At 44.5% G+C, this 23945-nt stretch overlaps 1 protein-coding gene across 3 annotated transcripts in view; it reads right to left on the bottom strand.

Moving 5' to 3' along the window:
• The window catches only part of MSANTD3 (Myb/SANT DNA binding domain containing 3), a 30455-nt gene extending 8591 nt beyond the window's left edge, over window positions 1–21864 (bottom strand). The window contains exons 1-2 of one of the 3 annotated variants that reach the window (XM_043453202.1): window positions 21798–21864; window positions 21643–21710 (exon numbers count right to left, since the gene is read on the bottom strand). The gene's annotated coding sequence lies outside the window, so the exon portion shown is untranslated. Of the gene's footprint in view, window positions 1–14278; window positions 14411–14434; window positions 14622–21642; window positions 21711–21797 lie in introns of those variants that run through there. The other 2 variants (XM_043453200.1, XM_043453201.1) reach the window with 2 other exon arrangements.
• Between the last annotated feature and the right edge of the window lie 2081 nt (window positions 21865–23945).

Here is a 23945-nt window from a genome sequence, read left to right as displayed (position 1 = left end):
TATTAAGTTGTGATATTCTCAAGAAAACATTCAGAAGTTTACCAGGAATGAGGTTTTTACTTAAGAATAGATTTTCAAGTGGGGGTTCCCTGGTGCCTCAGATGGTAAAGAATCTACCAGTCTGCAATGCAGGAGAAGCAGGTTCAATCTCTAGGTCATGGGGATCCCCTGGAGAAGGGAATGGCTACCCACGCCAGTAGAGGCTTTGCTGCACTTCTTGGCTATTTTGTGATTACCTGGTTATTGTGTTTAGTCCTGTCTGACTCTTTTCTACCCCATGGGCGTTAGCCCACCAAGTTCCTCTGTCCATGGGATTCTCCAGACAAGAATACTGGAGTGGGTCGCCATGCCCTCCTCCAGGGGATCTTCTCAACCCAAGGATCGAACCTGCATCTACTGTGTCTCCTGCATTGCAGGTGGATTTTTTTTTTTACCATTGAGCCGCTGAGGAAGCCCCTATGTGGTACAGAACAGCCAAAAAAAAAAAAAAGAAAAGAAAAGCTGAACATCTACTTGGAACTCTATTGTGTTAGTTTGTTTCTCCTAAACATTAAGGAACTGCTAATTCCTCAAATTCATGTTAGGCACCTTTTGAACTAAACAGGTCTCTCAAAGTTTTGTTACAGCTGAAGATAAGAGAAGGCAGTGAGTGACCTAATATAGCAGATAATATAAATACTACCAAGATTTTAGAATCATCCAGAAATCACCCCAGAAAATCTGACATTTCCATCGCTATGTTTGCGGCTGCAGATAGGTCCATGCTCTTAAAGGAATCTCAATTTCTTTATCTTTAAAATGAGGACTTGGAGTCTGTAATCCTTAAACTCTAAGGGCCACTTTTTTTTTTTTAAGGGCCACTTTTAAAAGTGTACTACTGCTGCTGCTGCTAAGTCGCTTCAGTCGTGTCCGACTCTGTGCGACCCCATAGACGGCAGCCCACCAGGCTCCGCCGTCCCTGGGATTCTCCAGGCAAGAACACTGGAGTGGGCTGCCATCTCCTTCTCCAATACGTGAAAGTGTACAGTTACATGTAAATCATTAATATAATTTTAGAGGTGTAAGGGCCTGAACGCTTTAAAGATTGAGTCCAATGTCCCTCTTTTTTTCCCCTGGACATTTCATACAAATGGAATAATCTGTGACTTGCTTGTTTCACTTTACATAATGTTTTCAAGGTCTGTGTACATTGTGGCACATATCAATACTTCATTCTCTGTTATTGCCAAAGGATAGTCCATCTTATAGCGCAGTCTATATCCTTTACCAATTAATGAATTTTTATTTTATTTATTTTTGGCCATGCCGCACGGCATTGGTGCTAGCAGTAAAGAACCCGCCTGCCAATGCAGGAGACATAGAGCTGCAAGTTCAATCCCTCGGTCAGGAAGATCCCCTGGAGGAGGGCATGACAACCCACTCCAATAGTCTTGCCTGGAGAATCCCACGGACTGAAGAGCCTGGCAGGCTACAGTCCATCAGGTCACAAAGAGTTGGACACAACTTAGGACACATGCCCTTATCATTATTAGAATCTATATACCATAGATTAGCATATTAAAAAGCAGAGACATTACTTTGCCAACAAAGGTCTGTCTAGTCAAGGCTACGGTTTTTCCAGTGGTCATGTATGGATGTGAGAGTTGGACTATAAAGAAAGCTGAGTGCAGAAGAATTGATGCTTTTGACCTGTGGTGTTGACGAAGACTCTTGAGAGTCCCTTGGACTGCAAGGAGATCCAACCAGTCCATCCTAAAGGAGATCTGTCCTGGGTGTTCACTGGAAGGACTGATGCTGAAGCTGAAACTCCAATACTTTGGCCACCTGATGCGAAGAGATGACTCATTGGAAAAGACCCTGATGCTGGGAAAGATTGAAGGCAGGAGGAGAAGGGGACGACAGAGGATGAGATGGTTGAATGGCATCACTGACTCAATGGACATGAGTTTGGGTAGGCTCCGGGAGTTGGTGTTGGACAGGGAGGCCTGACGTGCTGCAGCTCATTGGGTCACAAAGAGTCGGACACGACTGAGCGACTAAACTGAACCATAGATTTTTATATTTTTAATAAATGTAAAAAGTTATACCTTTTTATATTTTAAAAAAAAACTGTATATAGGTAACATACATAGTGAAATGATTACTACAATTAAGCTAAATAACATATCTCCTCACATAGTTACCTTCTATGTGTGTGATGAGAGCACCTAAAATCTAGTCTCTCATCATATTTCCAATATCCAATACAGCATTATTAATTATAGTCTCATTCCTGTACCTTAGATCTCTAGAATGATTCATCCCACATAACTGCACCTTGTACCCCCTTAACCAACATCTCCCCGTTTCCCCCACTCCCAACTCCAGTCCCTGGTACGCACTGTTCTACTCTCTGCGTCTGTGAGTTCGAATCACCTGGTATTCTTAGTATCATTTCACAATTATCTCTTTCTCAACTATGACTCCCTAGGTCATCTTGCCATCCTCCCCAGTGCTGAGCCAGCATCTTTCACACAATAGATGCTTAATAAATGTCTTATTCCACTGAACCTATGTGTTTTATGACCACATACTCTCCCACATCTTTTATTCAGAGAAAACTTCCTACAAAATTAATCTCTCAGGTTCATCATGGCAAGAATGTCACTAAGCAACAGAGAATGCACCAATAAAACAAGCGGAGCACTGTCCTCTGTGCAAGGTTGATATGCCCCATCCTCTTTATGTTCTTCAAGCCTCTTGAGTTTTCAGAATAACAGACAAGTATCAAGATACTGATGATGCAGTCCATTTAAAACTGACCAACCCACTATGAACAGAAATAGAAACTAACTTGAAAGGAGCCCCATTGGCCAAAAATGGGACATCTGAATAAGAGTGATGGGTACACTAAGATTCAGCAAATTATTCTCTTGATCTTCATATTTGAAAAGTTCCATAGGTAGGTTGTGGGGGAAAGACTGTGGCTTTTAAGTTTTAAAACACTGACTTAAACTCACACCATTATACAAGTCAGCTCTTCACATACTATGCCTGGGAAGGGGTTACTGTAATTTTGGTTTTTTTTTTTGTTTTTAGTATTTACTTGGCTGTGTTGGGTCTTAGTTGTGGTTTAGAGAATCCCCATTCCGTCACGCAGGATCTTTCGTTGCAGACTCTCTAGTTGCGGTATGCAGGCTTAGCTGCTCTGAGGCATGTGGGATCTTAGTTCCCAGACTAGGGATTGAACCCGCGTCCCCTGCACTGCAAGACAGATTCCTAACACTGGACCACCAGGGAAGTCCCAACTGCAGTTGTAAATAACTGAAATCTGTGAGACCTGAGCATGGAGGGGACCTGGCCAGATCAGAGAACCTTTAAATAGAAGCCAAGGAAATGTGGACTTAACATGAGGGCAACAGAACCTGCTCGGGGTCTCCCACCATGTACCACTTCCTCCCAAAAGTTAAGGTCAGTGTGATCAGTGTCTCAGATACAAGGTGCCTGCCCTCACATTCGTTATGAACACATCCACATCAAAAATCGCGAGCTTTAGACAAGCCAGAGGCGGTCTGGCCCTCAGGTCTTGGGCAAAGAGAAATGTTGTTTAGTTGCCAAGTCGTGTTCGACTCTTTGCAATCCCATGGACTGTAACTTGCCAGGCTCCTCTGTCCTTGGGAGGACAATTTATCTTTGGAGACAAGTCCTGAACTCCTAAATTACCAGGCCTATGCTTCAGCCACATGGCCCTAATATTGCTATGATGATCCAATTCAGACCCCATCTTCCCCAAAGGTCCAAAATTAATGTCCCCCTTCATCAGTACTCTTATTTCCTATAAAGCAGCATTTCCAAACTGAAATTTATTAACACACGCTCCTTACAATATCTCTCTTCCTATAGTATCTCTATCTACCAAGATGTCTATGTTCAATTTTATGTTCTATGGTTTATGTTTTATGTTCTATGGTTTTTACTATGAAATCAGTAGGTATACCGAATGTTCTTAACCTACACACTACACTATACGAAGCCCACCCCAACTCTTCTGCCCCCAGAGGTCTACCTTCCCCCATGCCCCACTCTTTTTAAGAATCACTGCTATGAGGATTGGGAATCTGATTCCCAAATGAAAAAGGGACTGTTTGCTATTTCATTCTATCAAAGGTAATAATATCTTATATACGATATACATTTTCTTTCTAAATAAACCTCTTTTTCCTATCCTTGATTATTTCTTCAAAATGGTGTACCAACTGATATTCCCACTTCACTGACTTCCGCTGTTAACATTTTTTAAAAATCTGTGCCAATTGTGGAGGTGAAAATTATGTCCCTTCATTGTTTAGTGATATATGAATTGCAGCTCCCAAGCAAATAGGCCACACTCTGCCTAACAAAGTCCCTGTGATACTTGGTGGAATTGAAACTACAGGGAATTAGTTCCAGGCACTTGAATTCCTCCTCACAATGTGTGCAGTACCACTAACTGCCACCAGGGGGTGGTGGGCTGGTGGGAAGTCTAAATTCATAAAGGATCTTAACCTAAGTGTGGCCAGTTTGGTCTCTAATAAGAGCAGTAATAACAATAGCAGATAACTGTTATTGAGGCTATACTGTAGGCACGACACTATACTAACTGCTTAATATGCACTATATCATTTAATCCTCCCCAAAATAGCCCCTGAGAGCATCATTTGTTACACTGCTGAAACAAAAAAACTATGAAAGTACCAGAAGAAATTATACAACTCTCTCAAAAGCAAATATTCAGAATTACCAACACCTGGGGACCATTAATAGCCTATTAACTAAACTGTTATTTAATTACTAGCTAAGTAAATCGAAAGTTACCAATTTACTTTGCCTAATTTTGGAGAACAGCAGGCCTCCCTTGGCTATGTGATTGCATCCTTACGGGTTATAAAAGGATTCTGGTATGAAGACAGTGTACCCCAAAGGTCCCCTACGGATTCCTCAACAGCCTTCTGAAGTGGGCTGTACATCCCCACTAACCAATTATTATTCCTATTTCCCAGATCAGAAAAATGAGGCTCAGTATCTTGCCTGTGGTCACACAAATAGTAAGTAGCAGAACTAGGATTTAAACCCGGGTCTGACTCCATGCCCAGGCTGCTCTCTGCTCTGCTTAGCCCACTTCTTTCAGACCTAGCGAAGCCTCTAGTGCCCTGCTCGAATTACTTGTCAATCAGCAATCTAATCGTCAACAGGGAAAGGTCCTAGGGTAGAGCAGCCTAGGAGCTGTGCCTGCTTCTGTCCATCTCGATCTGTTGGCTCCTCCCCTCCCTGTTCTTTCAAACCTAGGGTCCACACCCCCGCCCCCACCCAGGTGCACTGCTCTCGCTCTAACCAGGGGACTGAAATAATTCCCACTGTTGGTCTGCTAAGAATGTGTGTTTGAAAAGTAACTGTAGCAATAATATGGAGCTTTAAAATGGTCAAGGCTCAGGGACACTGGATGCTGACATTGTGCTGGGGCGCCTGACTGACAGTCCTAAGAAAACAGACACTTCCCGCAGAAAGAGATGTCCGGGCAAAGCTTATTAGTAGAAACTTCGAGACTAGAAAGCACCTTCTAGCTTAAAACTGCTGAGGAATGTCCATCAGTTCAGTTCAGTTCAGTCGCTCAGTCGTGTCCGACTCTCTGCGACCCCATGAACCACAGGCACGCCAGGCCTCCCCGTCCACAACCAATTCCCAGAGTCCACCCAAACCCATGTCCATCGAGTCGGTGATGCCATCCAACCATCTCATCCTTTGTCATCCCCTTCTCCTCCTGCCCTCAATCTTTCCCAGCATCAGGGTCTTTTCCAATGAGTCAGCTCTTCGCATCAGGTGGCCAAAGTACTGGAGTTTCGGGAATGTCCATAACTGGTTATATATGACAACATAACAAGCCTCTGCTGCATCGACTTTTATTAGAAACTGCCCCCAGCTCTACTCAGTATGGATCATCTTTTCCGTCCATTGTTCTGCTAGACAGAGTGCAGATGCATGGTTGTAGGACAACAAGCAGCCCAGAGACCCTCCCATTGTGGGCCCTCAGCAAAACTGAACAAATCAATGTCTTTTGATACAGACATAAAACTGCCTACCATGCACAGAATGAGTATCATATATGATAAATAATCAGTACACCAAAAGCTGCAGTAAAGTAAAAATGGTCAAATAAAATAGCAAAATCCAAATACAATGGAAATTCCTCTTGGGCTAAGCAAAGACCCATAGACAGAACTAAATAAAATAGCAGGATTTCAATATTATAAAAGAACAAAGAGGAAATAATCAGCACAATTCCCAAAACAATAACACTGACTAAACCACCAGATCGTAATAAGTACATTTACTATCCACCTTAAAAATCCATCTGTTAGGGGACTAAATGTTTGTATTCAACCCATTCCCCTAAAAAAACTTATCTGTTGCAACCCTAATCCTCACAGTAACTATATTTGGAGATAGGCTTTTAAGGAAGTAATTAAGATTGAATGAGAAACCAGGTCAAGAAGCAACAGTTAGAACTGAACATGGAACAATAAATGGACTGGTTCAAAACCGGAAAAGGAGTGCATCAAGGCTATATATTGTCACCCTGTTTATTTAACTTATATGCAGAGTACATCAAGCAAAATGTTTGGCTGGATGAAGAACCACAAGCTGGAATCAACATTGCCAGGAGAAATATCAATAACCTCAGATACACAGATGATTCCACCCTTATGGCAGAAATCGAAGAGGAACTAAAGAGCCTCTTAATGAAGGTGAAAGAGGAAAGTGAAAAAGCTGACTTAAAACTCAACATTCAAAAACTGAAGATCACAGATCCAGTCCATCACTTCAAGGCATAAGGATGGAGAAACAATGGAAAAAGTGACAAATTTTATTTTGGGGGGGCTCCCAAATCACTGCAGATGGTGACTGCAGCCATGAAATTAAAAGATGCTTGCTCCTTGGAAGAAAAGCTATGACAAACCTAAACAGTGTATTAAAAAGCAGAGACATTACTTTGCCGACAAAGGTCCATCTAGTCAAAGCTATGGTTTTTCCAGTAGTCATGTATGCATATGACAGCTGGACCATAAAAGAAGGCTGAGCACTGAAGAATTGAGGCTTTCAAACTGTGGTGCTGGAGAAGACTCTTGAGAGTCCCTTGGACTGCAAGGAGATCAAGCCAGTCAATCCTAAAGGAAATCAGTCCTGAATATTCATTGGAAGGACTAATGCTGAAGCTGAAGCTCCAATGTTTTGGCCACCTGATGGGAAGAATAGACTCATTAGAAAAGACCTTGATGCTGGGAAAGATAGACGGCAGGAGGAAAAGGGGAAGACAGAGGATGAGATGACTGGATGGCATCACTGACTCAATGGACATGAGTTTGAGGAAGCTCCAGGAGATGGTGAAGGATAGGGAAGCCTGGCATGCTGCAGTCCATGGGGTCGCAAAGAGTTGGACTGAGTGACTGAACAACGAGATGGAATGAGGTCATAAGGGTGGAGTCCTGGCTCAAGAAGATTAGTGACCTAATAAGAAAAAACAAGAGAGCTCTTGTTCCCTGCCTCCCCAGTCACCACCATCCCCTAGGTTACAAAGAGGTCGTGTGAGAACACAGAGACGGCAGCCACCTACAAGCCAAGAGAAGAGGCCTCAGAATGAAACCTACTTTACTGGCACCTTGATCTTGGACTTCCTAAGCTTCCAGGACTGTAAGAAATAAACTTTTGTTGTTTAAGTCCCCGCCCCCCACCAGTCTGTGGTATTTTATATGGCAGGCCAAGGTGACTAATACACCATCCAATAATACTCTAAGTCCACCAAGGATGAAACTAATTCCTAAAATTTGGGCAAAGGCTAGAGAAAGTTGGCCAGATTTGACCCAAAATCGTGACACTGAGACTTCAGATAGATGTTAGGATATGAACTACTGCTCTTAAAGTGAAGTGAAGACACTGGATGCAGAAAACCTGGGCTCAAATCTTAACTTTAGCACTCACTTACCGGTGTGACCCTGGGCAAGTCAATTAACCTCATGCCTCATCCGCAGGAAGAGTTAACACCCCCTACTCTGCCTGAGTCCCTCTATATGACTGCCCTGCAATGGAAGTCAAGAAGCACAGACTAGATCTTCAATAGATTTTAGTTCTTTCCACCCCGCTCACCCATACTGAACTGCTTCCAAAAGTAAAATAGTGGTCTAAATACAACATACACCCAAATACTTATTGGCTCTTCTACTCACCGGCAAAAAAAAAACCTCAACAGATACGTAATGAATTCCTGCCAAAGGTTCAGTACTGTCCTAGAATATGTGCAAGATGAAAAGACAAGCTGAACCACAGAGCCTGGAAGGAGCCCTGGCATGCAGAAACTGATCATCAAAAGGACAGGCACACTGAAACTCAGACCATAACACAGGACAAAGCACCCTGGGCATTCAGAAGAGGGAAGAGGTTAACTTGCACTCTTCATGAACAAGAGGACATTGGAGCTAGATCTTTTAAGAATGTATAGGATATGAACAGAGAGCGCTGAAGGAGATCATGCAGATAAATAATTGATAAGGAAGGGCCTGGATTCTGAGTGGCGGCGAGTTAATGGAAAGGAGGCAGTGGTATGCCAGGGGCTGTTTCAAAGTGAGAAATGACCAGGATGTGTGTGTGTCTACACTAGGGTCGGGGATCAAGAGAAAGCAGAGGCAAAGAGAACGCACAAGGATTAAATAAGCACCTGCATGTGCAGGCATTGGAAGGGAGAGGGGTATGTCTTAAGATTCAGGAGATCATGGTCCAATGAGGACACAACACAAGACAGTGTACTGTGGATGGGCCGGTGACAAGACAGTGTGCTAAGCACAGAGAAAGAAATGTGCCCAGGGATGTGACCCCAAGATTGGGGAGGACCTAGAATGAAGACCTTAACTCCCATCAGAACAGACTCAGAATTGGCATTAGAACAAAGCAGGGCAACTTTGGAGAGAAGGAAAGTATACAGAACTGGCGAGTGAGCTGCAGGAAATGCAGCAGCCAATTCCCTGAAGGGGGTCCTGGCCACGGGTTATGGGTGATCAGTTTGTTCTAAAGAGTAGAAAGGCTATTTCCTATCCTGGTCTATTGACTGTCTCCTCTCTCAGCATCCCCCCAAACAACCTTTTTCAGGAAACAACATCGATCCTAACATGTTAAACTCACAAGGGATTTCAATCCAATCTTCTCACCTTACAGATGAGCAAACGGAGTCTCAGAGCAAACCACAGGGGTTCCTAGAGACAGAGGAGGGGCTACAAGTGAAGCTTCATCATTTGTTTGCAACCCCTCCCCCCAGATCTCTTCTCTGGAACCCTCTCATCATCAAGATGCCCTTTGGATAGGTACCCTCAAGCCCTCCCCCTTACCCCAACTGAAAACGAGGCCACCGCCCTCAACTCTGACACTCACTCTGTGCCATTAGGCAAGTCCGCTTTCCTCCTGTTGATTCCTCATCCCTAAATTATAAAACTACCATGCGTGTTCTCTGAAGCCCCATCCAGTGCTGTAGCCCACACTAACAATGCTGTTACAATGGTTTTTCTGCAACCTAACTTCCATGGTCCTTTGCCAAAGATGCATAGATGGCATTTTCTGATTATTTAGGAGGCTAGTGGGGCTACTAGCCAAAGAAAGAGAACACTGCAATAGAATAGAGTAAACTCAGCACTTTAGGGGAGGTGAGCCCAGGTTTAACTCTGTAGGTTATTTCTAAGTGAAATGTCTAAAGCAAGTGATGGACCCCTCCCTCACTACTGCAGCCCAAGCTCCTTGAAGAGCACTTGGTATACAGCAGGGAAATAAATATAGGGGAAATATATGCTGAAACTAACCTGCTCGCCATTTGTACTTTCTTTACCTAATTATATCTAGATGTCCCACTATGTTAAATTTCTCCTTTTATCAAGGATTTATCATAATAAAAATCATACTGTTGTACTGTATGCCTAATTTTTAAAATGTATTTATTTATTTTTGGTTGCACTGGGTCTTTGTTGCTGCGTGAAGGCGTTCTCTAGTTGGAGTGAGCAGGGCCTACTGTCTAGTTGCGGTGTGTAGGCTTCTCATTGCAGTGGCTTCTCTTGTTGCAGAGGATGGGCTCTAGGCTCATGGGCTTCAGCAGCTGCAGCACAGGTTCTCACTAGCTGTGGCTCTCAGGCCCTAGAGCACGCTAGATTCAGTAGCTATGGCTCATCAGTTGCAGCTCACGGGCTCTAGAGCACAGGCTCAGCAGTTGTGGCTCACAGGCTTTAGTTGCCCACAGCATGTGGGATCTTCCCGGACCAGGGATCGAACCTGTGTCCCCTGCACCAGCAGGGGGATCCTTATCCACTGTACCACCAGGGAAGTCCCTGCATGTCAAATTTTTAAAAGCCTAGCTAGAGCTATGATGCCTTCCTGATTTCATCTGACGCAGTGCAAGCTCAGTCACTTGGTCATGTCTGACTCTCTGCGACCCCATGGACTCCAAACTGCCAGGCTCCTCTGCCCATGGGATATCCCAGGCATGAATACTGGAGTGGGTTGCCATTTCCTCCTCCATCTGTCACAGAGGTTAAGAATCATCAGACACTCCTGTTCCCGCGCACACTTTGCCATGTACCTGCTCTCACGTGTTCAGACCTGTCTACTCAGGATGCCCTCTCTGCCTTCTTTCTTTAGAAGATTTTCCAGTCTATACCCAGCACTAAACTTGCTTCCTCTGGTGCTCTCCCTCCTCTTCTCCTTCACCACCCACTCCAGGTGGCCAAGTAACCGGGAAGTGTTTATTTTTACCATCTGTGTCTAAGTGTGATCGTGAGCAGAACCAGCCTTGTGTTTAAGGCAAGGGGCTCCTACCTCCCATCTCCCACCCCCCTCACAGTTCCCTCTGCCAACCAGGGGAAAGTTCTTAAAGGTCCTGACCCCTCCCCTCCTCTCCCCTCAGCTCCATCCCAAACCATGTCCCCACACTGTCCCAGTCTCCCTGAAATTCCCTTGGGATCATTACTCAAGTACCCTCCACGGAAAGTGCTTTTACAAAATGCAAGTCCCCTTACGTAGGTGTTCCCTCTCCGGCCCGCTTCTCATCTGAGGACAATCTCCTCTTCGGCAACACTCACCACTTCAGCAACAGCAGCTCTCAAGTCGCAGGGCCCGGGGTCCCACGTGTTTACCTTTTCCTTCAGCCTCAGAATTACTCTGTACTAGTCTATCCATAGCCTCAGGGGGTCCCCTATCCAAGTATGAGCTCTTGTGGCTTGGAACTGTATTTTATTTGTATCTTGAGCACATAGCTGATTCTTGGCGTTTGATCTCAAGAAAGTAGGGATGTCAGGAAGAACCTCTCTCCAGCCCCATCCTCTCCCCTCAACACTACATACATTTCCAGTTGTCTCCTGGCCACCTCCATCTAGTTGTCCATCATGGATACCTCAGAAATCTCCCAAAGCGAATGAATTATTCATTCCCAAACCTCCGATTTCTGATGATTTCAGCCACCTCAGTATGCTCTTCAATCCCATGGATCCACTCATCAAGACCCACTTCACATTTTACCTCTGTATCTCTTTTCTCCGCTCCCATCCTCACTGCCTGTGTCCACGGTCAGCCCTAGTCTCCCAAAATGACCTCCCAAACTTCCGGCCCCTCAAGGACTCTTCCTAAAACACAGTGATGATGCCATAGTCCTGCATGTAGACCTCTGGTGATAAAGTCCAAACTGCTCACAAGGCATTCCAAGGCTTTTCCAGATCTGGCCCCGATTACACTGCCCCCACAACACCCTTTCCCTGTATGTTTCAACCCAGCCAGACCAAACTCACCTTCATGCCCTTGAACTAGTTGTGTTCACATGCCTCTGGACATGGGGCTTCCTTCGGCTGGAATCCTTTACCCCAAAGTCCACCAAGGGCTTATCTTCATCCCTCAAGGTCCAACTCTCATGAAATTTTTTGTGAAGCCTTCCTTAACTAACAGCCAGGCTATTATGTTGATTTTATTTATAATAGCTTCCTCCTAAAATGAGTTTGAGGCAGCTTAACAACTATGTACACACTGCAACTAGGTTGTGTGTGTGTTTTTTTTTTAAGAGAGAGACTATCAGGGCAAAGACAAGACAAAGGCAAAAAAAAGATAGAAATTAAGAGTTGGTGTTGCATTCAAAACCTCTATGATAACATCTCATCTTGTTATATCTTGTTAAAGAGGTAGTTAGCCCTGAGTGTTCTATCCAGAATGAATGAGTTACTCTCCTGTGAGCTCACTACCAGCTGTAGATAATTGCACTTCCCTTATTTTCTTTAATTTGCTCATTGTGTCCATCTCCTTCACTAGGCTGGGAAATTCCTAAGGGAAATACATAATTTCTGACTCATCTCTGGATCCCCAGCATGAAGCATATGACTCAGCATAAGACTGGTGCTCAGGAGACAAGAATTAAACAAATGTCACTGTGGACAGGGGAAAAGGTCCTAGCGCTTACTGAGCTCCCTACCTGGCACTTGAAAAACCATTATTTAATCCTTGCAAAAAATTACATGGCTGAGAAATGGCAGACCTAGAACTCAAACCTCCCACTATCTGTCTCTCCAAAGCATCTGCTCTTTTTACTAGGCACAGGGCTCCTACCTTCACCATCACCATGCGCCCAAACACCCTGTCCTTCAAGACCGGTTTTCAAGCAACCCTTCTCCAAGAAGCTTTTCCTGCTCACTCAGGAGAAAAGTCAGCCTGAGTCGAGCCCCGACCTTCCACAACACTCAAGGAAGATGCAGTCACAAGCTGGGAGAAGAGGGGTACCTTCTGGGTACTCGAGCACCAGGGGGCTGGCTGGGTATTCTGCACATGGTATTCTGGGGGTCTCAGTGCTCCTTCTACCCCCTGCCCCAGGGTACAGCGCCTGGGCCTTCCTGCCTTTCTCTTTTTTCTTCAGGGTCCAGAATCTTTTCAGTTCTCCTCATTCTAAACTAAACCCCCAAATAATCTCCTCAGGCCCACTTCTTATCCAACCAAGGGAGCTGTATTCAAACACACTCCTTCATTACATCAATTAGATCTTTGTATTTTAAGCATCTTACCAATCTTTAGGGTTGGTGAGCATCCCAATCTCCTCAAACATATTAAAAGAATTAAAAAAATCATGAGAAGGGACCATGGTGCTTTAGGAGGCCCTGTCATCCGGTTCTCAACCCATCTGAATACTTTTGGGGTGGCCTGGGAGTAAGAAGAGACAATCCATTGATCTTGCCCCTGGATCCTTCCCCCACCCCTCCCCTCCTTCCTGATAGGATGCCTGGTCTCTAAGGGCAGGATGAAATCTTGGTCCAGAAAGCTGCTGGGGTGGTGGTCACAGGTCCCTTTCTCCACCCAGGGCTTCAGAATCCTCCGTTTCCTCCTGGTCTGCCCCTTGTCTCTCTGGCCCCAAACTCCCAGAGCAGCCCTCAGTCCTAACTCTGGAACTATGTTTTTGAATTAATACTCAACAATTTCCTTGGTAACACAGCTGACTTATCTGACGCTGAAATGCACACCCCTGGCCCTGATATTATCCTACCTGCCGGTTTTAAATGTGCAATAAATATATCCCACAACTGCTCTCCTGACATTGCAGGGACATCTGTAAACTTAAATGTGACCATGCCTAAGAAACACCCAATTTCCTTAATCAGAATAGGGAGGCTAAATTATTCTCTATTTCCTACTCCTAAATAAAGATTACTAGTGCAATTTACAGTAGCTACATCACAGCGCCAGCATGATGATTTAATTAGATAACTCATGCCAACTGTTTGGTACCCAGGCCTGGTATGTAGAAAGTGCTCAATATGTATGATCATTGGCGTACCTCATCTCTCACAATAGCACCTGCGGGTAGGCATTACACCACGCACTCTCCGCCACCATCCCTCCCCCCCAACCCACCCTCATTTACAGGAGCTGCAGCCAGGGCTCTGAGTAAAGGCGCTTTCCCAAGGTCAGGCGGGCACCGCTGTGATGCTCGGCGCTCGGCCCCTGAATGAGGGACCCCTCCCCTCACACCTCTGTAAGGGACACAAGGGGTCTTAAAGAAGACAAGTATGCAAAAGCGCGAGCACAGAGCCCGGCATACTGTGGGGACACTGGGATGGGGAGCCGCCGGCACCGAAGGTTTCTCCCCCACCCCCCAAACCGCTCCTCTGCCCTCGGAGTCCAGAGTCCCCAGACCCCGGGTACGTCGCTCAATCTCCCCGAGCTCCGCGCCCTGGGGCTTTGTACGCCGCAGGCCGGCCGCACTCACCGAGTCCCATCGCGGCGCGCGGAGGTGGCCGTCCGGCCTGCGGGGCATGGGTCGTGGCGCCTGGGCCGGAAGCGCGCCCTACCGGCCCCGCGGCCCCCGCACGCCTGGCCGGTGCCCCAGCCCCGCTGCGACCCGCCCGCCCGGGGAGCCTCCTACCTGCAGCGGCGGCGCAGCGGCCGCGGCGATCGGGGGAGGGGCCGGCGAGATGCGAGCGCGGGCGGCCTCGACTCCTCTCGCAGGCTGGGCGGCCGGGAGGGCCGCGGGCTCCGGAGCGCCGGGCGGCGGCGGCGGCGCGCCCCCGGCCGGCCAGGCCCCGCCGCGCGCGCAGCGGCCACAAAGCCCGGGAGCCGCCGCCCCCTCGCGGGCCGCCCGCCGCCTGCGGGTCCGCAGGCGCCGAGGAGGGCGGGAGCGCGGCCCCGCGCAGTCCCCACCTCCCCAAGACGCGGTCGCCGACCTCCCCCGAGGTTCGGGGCGGGGCGCAGGGGGTCTCCCGCCTATCCACCTCTCTCCCTCCTGCCCGACATCCTTGTGCTTATTGAGTTCCGTCTTCCCACCTTGGCGGACGAGCTCCTGAAGGGCCTGAAAAACTGTTTCATTTCCATGAACAACAAAAGAATGCATTTGTCGCCAGGGACTTGGCGGCCATGGACAGGAATCGGCTCAGTCCATGCGCCCTGTCTGACAAAGGCCCCCTTTTCTTTCGGAACACCCTGCTACTTAAGTAGCCAACCCTCCTTTGCTGGGTTCATCACAGAGTTTTGCTTTATTTTTTTAATTTGCGGGATGTGTCTCCCCCTAGGCTGTGCGCTCCCGGGGCAGAGACTGTTCCCTCTGCAGCCCAAACCTGGTTCAGACGCTGTGCTGAGTAAGTGGGAATTTATGCACGAACGAATGAATACACAACTGCAACTGTAGGACAAGGCACCTTTTATCGTGCCCCGGCAAGGATGGGGGCTAGCTGTCTCTTTTGCCTTGTATCCGCTGGGAAAATTCCAAGCTCGGAAGGGTAGAGAGGATTTAACTTTGTCTTGTCGTCTTATTAGAGTGAAATACACATAACATAAAATAACTTTCAAGTCAACAATCCAGTGGTATTTATGACAATGCAGTGTAAAGCAACCACACCATCTCTATCTCGTTCTGAAACAGATCACCCCAAAAGGGAACCCCCTCCCTACACATTAAGCAGTCACTCCCTATCCCTTGGTCTCCTCAACTCAGAGTAACCACTAATTTATTTTTTCTCTCTGAATTTGGCTATTCTGGACATTCCATATCAATGGAATCATATAACAGGTAGTCTTTTGTGCCTGGCTTCTTTCACTTAGCATGATGTTTTCCAGATTCACCCTCCTTGCAGTGTGTGTCCTACACTTCATTTCTTTTTATGGCTAAATAATATTCTATTGTATGTATACCACAATGTGTTTATACATGTATCTATTGAGGGATATTTGTGTTATTTCCACCCTCTGTGAATAGTGCTGCTCTGAATGAGCCTATATAAATGTATTTGTCAATGTTTTCAGTTCTTTGGGGTATATACCTGGGAGTGGGATTGCTGGGTCATATGGTAATTCTGTTTAACTCTATGAGGAACTGCCAAAAAATTTCCCATAGTGGCTAAATGAATGATTTTATGTTCCCACCAGCAATATATGCAATGTATGAGGGTTCCAAATTTGCCATTACCTCACCAACACTTGCTTTTTTTTTTTTTAATTCCTTGGATATATGTGAGGCTATCCCCACCCTCCTAGCTCCCATGACCCACAGAGTCACCTTGCTCAGAGAGTGAGAGGCTGAGCCAGGTCTTTTGACTGCAAAGAAACACCCAAACACTTCTGGGGTCAGAAGCACTAATAAAAATAAAGACCCTTACTATAATGTAGAGGTATACTGCTCCCTGTTCATTACTTTAACAATAATCTGTCAGGTTTAACAATAATCCAAGTAGATCTGAAATTGTCCAGAGAACTTAAAAACTAAGACCATCCCCATGGAGATGCTATCTGGAAACAAACTGTGTGACATATGCCTCACTGGAACTCAAGGCAGTACAGTATAGTTCAGATACTGAAATCTCAGAACTTCTGAAGTATGTTGATAGCTAATGACAATAGGCAGAAGGAGAAGGGGACGACAGAGGATGAGATGGTTGGATGGCATCACCGACACAATGGACATGGGTTTGGGTAAACTCTGGGAGTTGGTGATGGACAGGGAGGCCTGGAGTGCTGTGGTTTATGGGGTGGCAAAGAGTCGGACACGACTGAGCAACTGAACTGAACTGAATGACAATAATGTACCAAGATTTTTTAAATTGAGACTTCCCTGGAAAATTTTGTCATTGATGAGTCACAAAGTTGTGTCCAGTTCTTTGAGACCCCATGGGTTGCAGCACGCCAGGCTTCCCTGTCCTTCACTATCTCCCACAGTTTGCTCAAACTGATGTCCATTGAGTCAGCAATGCCATCCAACCATCTCATCCTCTGTTGCCCCCTTCTCTTCATACCCTCAATCTTTCCCAGCATCAGGGTCTTTTCCAATGTGTTGGCTGTTTACATCAGGTGACCAAAGTATGGGAGCTTCAGCTTCAGCATCAGTCCTTCCAATGAATATTCTGGGTTGATTTCCTTTAGGATTGACTGTTTTGATCTCCTTGTTGTCCAAGGGACTCTCAAGAGTCTTCTCCAGCACCACAATTCGAAAGCGTTAATTCTTCAGTGCTCAGCCTTCTTTATGGTCCAGTTCTCACATCTGTACATGACTCCAGGAAAAACCATAGCTTTGACTAAATGGACATTTGTCAGTAAAGTGATGTGTCTGGTTTCTCATACGTTGTCTAGGTTTGTCATAGCTTTTCTTCCAAGCAGCAAGCATCTTTCAATTTCATGGTTGCAGTCATCATCCGCAGTGATTTTGGAGCCCCAGAGAATAAAGTCTGCCACTGTTTCCACTTTTTCCCCATCTATTGGCTATTAAGTGATGGGACTGGATGCCATGATCTTCATTTTTTGAATGTTGAATTTTAAGCCACTCTCCTCCTTCACCTTCATCAAGAGGCTCTTTAGTTCCTCTCTGCTTTCTGCCGTTAGGGTGGTGTCATCTGCGTATCTGAGGTTGTTGATATTTTTCCCGGCAATCTGGATTTCAGTTTGTGATTCATCCAGCTGGGCATGTCACATGATGTACTCTGCAGCAGAACAGATTAAGAAGAGGTGGCAAGGATACACAGAACTAGACCAAAAAAGGTCTTAATAACCTGGATAACCACAATGGTGTGGTCACTCAAGTAGAACCAGACATCCTGGAATGTGAAGTCAAGTGGGCCTTAAGAAGCATTACTACAAACAAAACTAGTGCAGGTGATGGAATTCCAGCTGAACTATTTCAAATCCTAAAAGATGACACTGTTAAAGTGCTCCACTCAATATGCCAACAAATTTGGAAAACTCAGCAGTGGCCACAGGACTGGAAAAGGTCAGTTTTCATTCAAATCCCAAAGAAAGACAAGGCTAAAGAATGTTCAAACCAAGAGCTTCCAGATGTACAAGCTGGATTTAGAAAAGGCAGAGGAACTAGGGATACAACATCAGTTGGATCATAGAAAAGCTAGAGAATTCCAGAAAAACATCTACTTCTGCTTCATTGACTACAGGAAAGCCTTCGACTATGTGGTTCACAACAAACTGTGGAGAATTCTTCAAGAGATGGGAACATCAGCTCACCTTACCTGCCTGCCTCCTGAGAAACGTGTATACCAGTCAAGAAGCATACAGTTAGAACTGGACATGGGACAACAGACTGGTTCAAAATTGGGCAAGGAGTACATCAAGGCTGTATATTGTCATCCTGCTTATTTAACTTATATGCAGAGTACATCATGTGACATGCCCAGCTGGATGAATCACAAACTGAAATCCAGATTGCCGGGAAAAATATCAACAACCTCAGATACGCAGATGACACCACCCTAACGGCAGAAAGCAGAGAGGAACTAAAGAGCCTCTTGATGAAGGTGAAGGAGGAGAGTGGCTTAAAATTCAACATTCAAAAAATGAAGATCATGGCATCCAGTCCCATCACTTAATAGCCAATAGATGGGGAAAAAGTGGAAACAGTGGCAGACTTTATTCTCTGGGGCTCCAAAATCACTGCGGATGATGACTGCAACCATGAAATTGAAAGATGCTTGCTGCTTGGAAGAAAAGCTATGACAAACCTAGACAACGTATGAGAAACCAGACACATCACTTTACTGACAAATGTCCATTTAGTCAAAGCTATGGTTTTTCCTGGAGTCATGTACAGATGTGAGAACTGGACCATAAAGAAGGCTGAGCACTGAAGAATTAACGCTTTCGAATTGTGGTGCTGGAGAAGACTCTTGAGAGTCCCTTGGACAACAAGGAGATCAAAACAGTCAATCCTAAAGGAAATCAACCCAGAATATTCATTGGAAGGACTGATGCTGAAGCTGAAGCTCCCATACTTTGGTCACCTGATATAAAAAGCCAACACATTGGAAAAGACCCTGATGCTGGGAAAGATTGAGGGTATGAAGAGAAGGGGCAACAGAAGATGGATGGCATTGCTGACTCAATGGACATCAGTTTGAGCAAACTGTGGGAGATAGTGAAGGACAGGAAAGCCTGGTGTGCTGCAGGCTATGGGGTCATGAATAGTTGGACATGATTCAGCACCTGAACAACAACAGTAGATTGGAGGGGCCAGCGGCTTTAGAATTTTTAAAAATGTGTTTCTAGGAATCAAGAGAAATACTATTTGCACATATGGAAAAGGAGGAATGAAAAAGAGTTTACGGAAGCACTACTGTAAAAAAAGTGAAAACTTAACATCTATTGATACAAAAATGATTAAACTATGGAATAGCCAGTGTAGAAAATCATATTTCACTGACTTCAGGACATCATGAATGATAAACACCATTATTTTATATATCATTAAAAAAGAAAAAAGTGCTCCTAATTAAACCATGACAAAAAAGTTTTCTTAACACTTATAATTTTTATTTTATATTTATTCAAAAAACCACATGAAACTTAAGACATGAATTTTTAATTCCATGTCACCCTCATGCATACATTAAAAGTATTCATCAAATAAATTGATTAAAACATATATAAATCTTCTTCTTGGAGTCGGAACCTTCTGAGTCATATGTAGAGTCAGAGTCATTAATATTCCAGGCTGCTAACATCCATTCTGCAAGCTTTGAAGCATATCCAGCAGGCAATGACAATTATATCACTACTACTGCCTAGATGATAGCAAGTGTAAGATGCATACCAATTTTAGAGATAATAACATGAATGAAAGTGTATGCCTTAGAATAATGAAAAAAGGGTATTATGCAGCAGCTAAAGGAGTCAAGGAAATTTCATACAGGCCACCTTGGAAAGTATTAATTCGTTCATACTGCCAAGGAAAATTAGCAAGTTGCCAAAAATATATAGTGTGAATTTATTTTCAGAAAAGTAAAACCAACCTCTATATTTCTGCAGCAGGCACTGAAAACTTGTTTAGCCCAAAGATATTCACCCCTCACTTTAACTATGTCATTCTGTACTTTGTTGTTGTTCAATCGCTAAGTCGTGTCCGACTCTTTGCAACCCCTTGGACTGCAGCACATCAGGTTTCCCTGTCTTTCACTATCTCCAGAGTTTGCTCAAACTCAAATCCATTGAGTCTGTGATGATGTCCAATCATCTCATCCTCTGTCATCCCCTTCTCCTCCTGCCCCCAATCTTTCCCAGCTTGAGGGTCTTTTCCAATGAGTTGGCTGTTTGCATCAGGTGGCCAAAGTGTTGGAGCTTCAGCATCAGTCCTTCCAATGAATATTCAGGGTTGATTTCCTTTAGGACTGACTGGTTTGATCTCCTTGCTGTCCAAAGGACTCTCAGGAGTCTATATTTTAGATGCTTAAAAAGTAAATTATTAATATTTCCCTAGATTCCCCTGTCTTACTTTTTTTTCTCTTTTGGCCACTCAGCATTCAGGGATCTTAGTTTCCCCACCAGGGATGGAACCCCATGCTCCCTATAGTGGAAGCATGGAGTCGTAACCCCGTGACCACCAAGGGCTCCAGACTCCCTTGTTGATAGAAGGGTCACGTGATACAGTCTGGCCAATGAGTTGTAGGCAGATGTTCCAGTCGGCTTTCTTTCCTGAATTAAAATATAAAACTTCACAAGATAGCTTTTGTCCTTTCCTGTCCAATATATGGACTCAGGTTTAGAGAAGCAGCAATCACCTTGTGACCATAAGGACAAACGTGTGGATGGTGAAACCAAGACAGAGTCTGCTGGCTCTACACTACCTGCCCTTGTGTTTCCTTTCAAATGAGACTAAAAATCTGCTTTCTTTTGCTGGTTATTCAGTTGGCAGAATAAAGTCCTAACTGCTACAAATCAGTGTATAGATCGATTTTTAAGTATCAGAGCAAAATGCACGCTAAATTGATGAGTGAAGGTGGAAAAAGAATTCAGAAGGGGACTTTCCCTTCATTTTTAGTTTTTGAATTTTTTACATCATAAAGGTATTCACATATTACCCATTTAGCTCAAAAAATTATTTCTGTAAGATTTATGTCAGAAATGAAAGCAACTCTGACAAGAAAGGCTCTTAATATGGGGCAGCATCTCAGGCTGAGGTAAACAACTAAAGGAAAGAAAGTTTTTCCACTGAGCTATCAGTTTACTCTTCATTCAAAAAAGTTAATCTGGCTTGATTTATTTGTTCTTAGAAAGTGCAGACTGCTTCATAGTGAGTACCAGTTCCTTTTCTAAAGGCTCACAAACTACTTTTTTTTTTAGGCAGTACTGCTTGACTTGTGGGATCTTAGTTCCCCCATAAGGAATCAAACCTATAGCCTCAGCAGTGAAAGCGTGGCGTCCTAACCACCGCACTGCCAGGAAATTCTCCTCACAAACTACCTTTGATACGATCCATCCTGGGTTTGTATTGGTGCTCAGTAAAATTCAAGATTATTAGAGTCCATTTTTCAAGATCTACTTTTTTCTCCTTTCTAAAAACAGAGTATTTTCCAATCTCTAATTTCCTTTTACTTCTACGGTTCTCTGATATTTTCCAAAGATTACCAGCATAAAAACTGCATACGAAAGATTCTGGCACACAAAAAAACACATTACGATGATACTTAATGATACTAACATTGATGATAGTAATAGCACTTACCACTTATTGGGCGTTTCTGACATTGTGCCAAATATTTTACACACACTGTCTGATGTCATCTTCACAAAAATCCTGTGAAGCCCACAACTATTACCAGGTCCACTTTACAGAGGCAGACACAGAAGCTCGGGCAGGTAACTTACCCAAAGCCACGTAGGCACGAGGTGTCAGAACACTGGGACCTCCAAAGCATCAGCTCTTGAACACCGAGATTAATTGAAAAAAAAAAAGGCAAAATCAGTAAAAATGTAAACTCACCAACAAATTGTCTTTGTGTACCCTGCAAACACCCACTAACCTGGCCCATCTCTCTCCCGGCGGAGCCAGACCTGACCTCCATACGGATCTTTTCCGTATTTTCTTTATCACCTCAGGCTAAGCTCCTCAGGCTCCACCCCTCCCCGGACTGTTGCACCTTCTGCGCAAGCGCACTGTGGCCCGGAACTTGCCCACTGCTCCGCGCGTCCCCGAGAGCTACGGACCCGAGCCGAGGGAGCGCGCCGAGCGGGGCCGCGCCCAGAGGTGGGCGGGGCTTCATGTAACTGGCGGAGACACGCGAGCCCAGGACTTGCGGAATGAATGGCGGGGATTATAAGGATTCTGCTCGCTCGCGAGTTGCCCCAAGAAGTTTCCATTGCACAAGTATTTCATCCACCCATCTATTTATTCCAGAAATATGTATTAGTGGCTACTGAGTGCGGGTATCTACTTAGCATGAAGAATGTGCCCACATTCTTCCCAAGCTTGAATAGATACTTGAGAACGTGCGGGAGCGGGGTTCCTTGAGCCTCACCCCCCAACCCCCAACACAGGAGAACTCCCGTACTGCGGGAGGAAAAGCAGGCCCAAGTCAAGGGTTCAGATCTGCACCTACCTGAGAAATAGATCCCGCTTGTCTCTAGACTTGTTCCATGCTCTTCTCTTCTCCCAGTCACTTGTATTTACCCCATCCGCCCTGATGTCAGGGTCCTGTCAATTCTGCTTTCTAGAAGCTTACGCTTTAGCGGGGTTAGAACGCTGCAGCATGATACAGATGAGGAAAGGGGGCACTCAAAAGAGGAATGAATAGCTAAGGATGGGTCTGTAGAAGGCAGACGATTAATCCTCATGCTGGTTAATCCTCACTGTGGTCCAAAGGGGCTAGATAATGATAGAAACAGTGTTCAAAATACTTGAGAAGTGTGGGCCCTCTCTCAGGGAGCTCACGATGTTTCAAGAAAGAAAGAGAGGGGCGGAGAGTGGAATAAAAGAAATAAAGAGGGAAACGGGAGGCTGCGCTGTTTACTAAGGGAAACGAAATAAATAATGAATGTAATTTTGTTTGCTTGCTTATTTGTATTTTTGTGATAACTATTTTATTGCATTCCTGTTTTCTCCAAAGTTGAGTCATTTCTTGAATCTGGAACAAACTGTGCTATTTTTGCATAAGTTCTTCTTTTCTCAAGGTCTGTCTCATGTCATTCCTCTGCCCTCCCTCTCAGGCTTTCCTTTCCCTGCCTTCCAGCTTCCTCTAATAATTGTTTAACAAATGCTAAATTTTAGAAATGGTTTCTGCTCTCAGTGTTCAGCTTCTAAAGCATCTTCCTTTATTTCCGGAGTCTACAGTCTTTAATTCACTAAAAAAGTCAGCCCTTCTCCCCCTTTTTCACTTTTTGATTAATTATTATTAATTTTATAACTTCCCAGTTCCAAAAAGCTTTTCTCCTAATTCCATCTTACAAGCAAGTGATCTAGTACACTCCTTGACACTGCCATCGCCTCCAAACTGCTATATCCCATATATATATATATCTCAATAAGTCTTGTCAGTTTCACGTCCCTAAAATTTCTCAAACTTTTCTTTGTCTCACCATATCTGTCCACTACCTTAGTTTAAGCATTCATCTGAATCTCTGGTATAACCACATCCATTTCATTTTTCCCTTCCTGTTAATCCATTCTCCCCAGAGTAATTTTCTTGAGAAACAAAATCTAATCTGTCATTGGATGCCTAATACCTATCAATGACTTACCTTCCCTTTAAGGATAAAAACCAAAATCCTTAGCGGGACTTACAATGCCCTGCCAAAATCTGTACTCACTCTGATTCTATTCTCTCCTTTGTCTATTTCACACACTGCCTTCTTTCAGTTCTTTGAATGTGCTCTCACCTCAGGGGACTTTGCACATCCTATTCTCTCTGCTTAGAATGTTCTTTTCCTTACTTGCAACATTACTTATTAGTCACACTTTTTCCAATATTACTGAGGAAAAATTGACAATATAGTTGTATATACTTAAAGGGTAAAATGGGATTTGATCTATTTATCAAATGATTAGAATAATTACCAAGGTGAAGATAATTAATACATTCATCACCTCACACAACTCTTTTTTTCAGGTAAGAATGCTGTGATGTACTGTCTCGTAATTTTCAAGTATATAATACCATATTATTAGCTATAGT

Source organism: Cervus canadensis, chromosome 30, assembly GCF_019320065.1.
Source record: "Cervus canadensis isolate Bull #8, Minnesota chromosome 30, ASM1932006v1, whole genome shotgun sequence".
Classification (NCBI taxonomy): Eukaryota; Metazoa; Chordata; class Mammalia; order Artiodactyla; family Cervidae; genus Cervus; species Cervus canadensis.
Note: the sequence above shows the minus strand (reverse complement) of the source record. Positions and strands in the feature narration are given on the sequence as shown.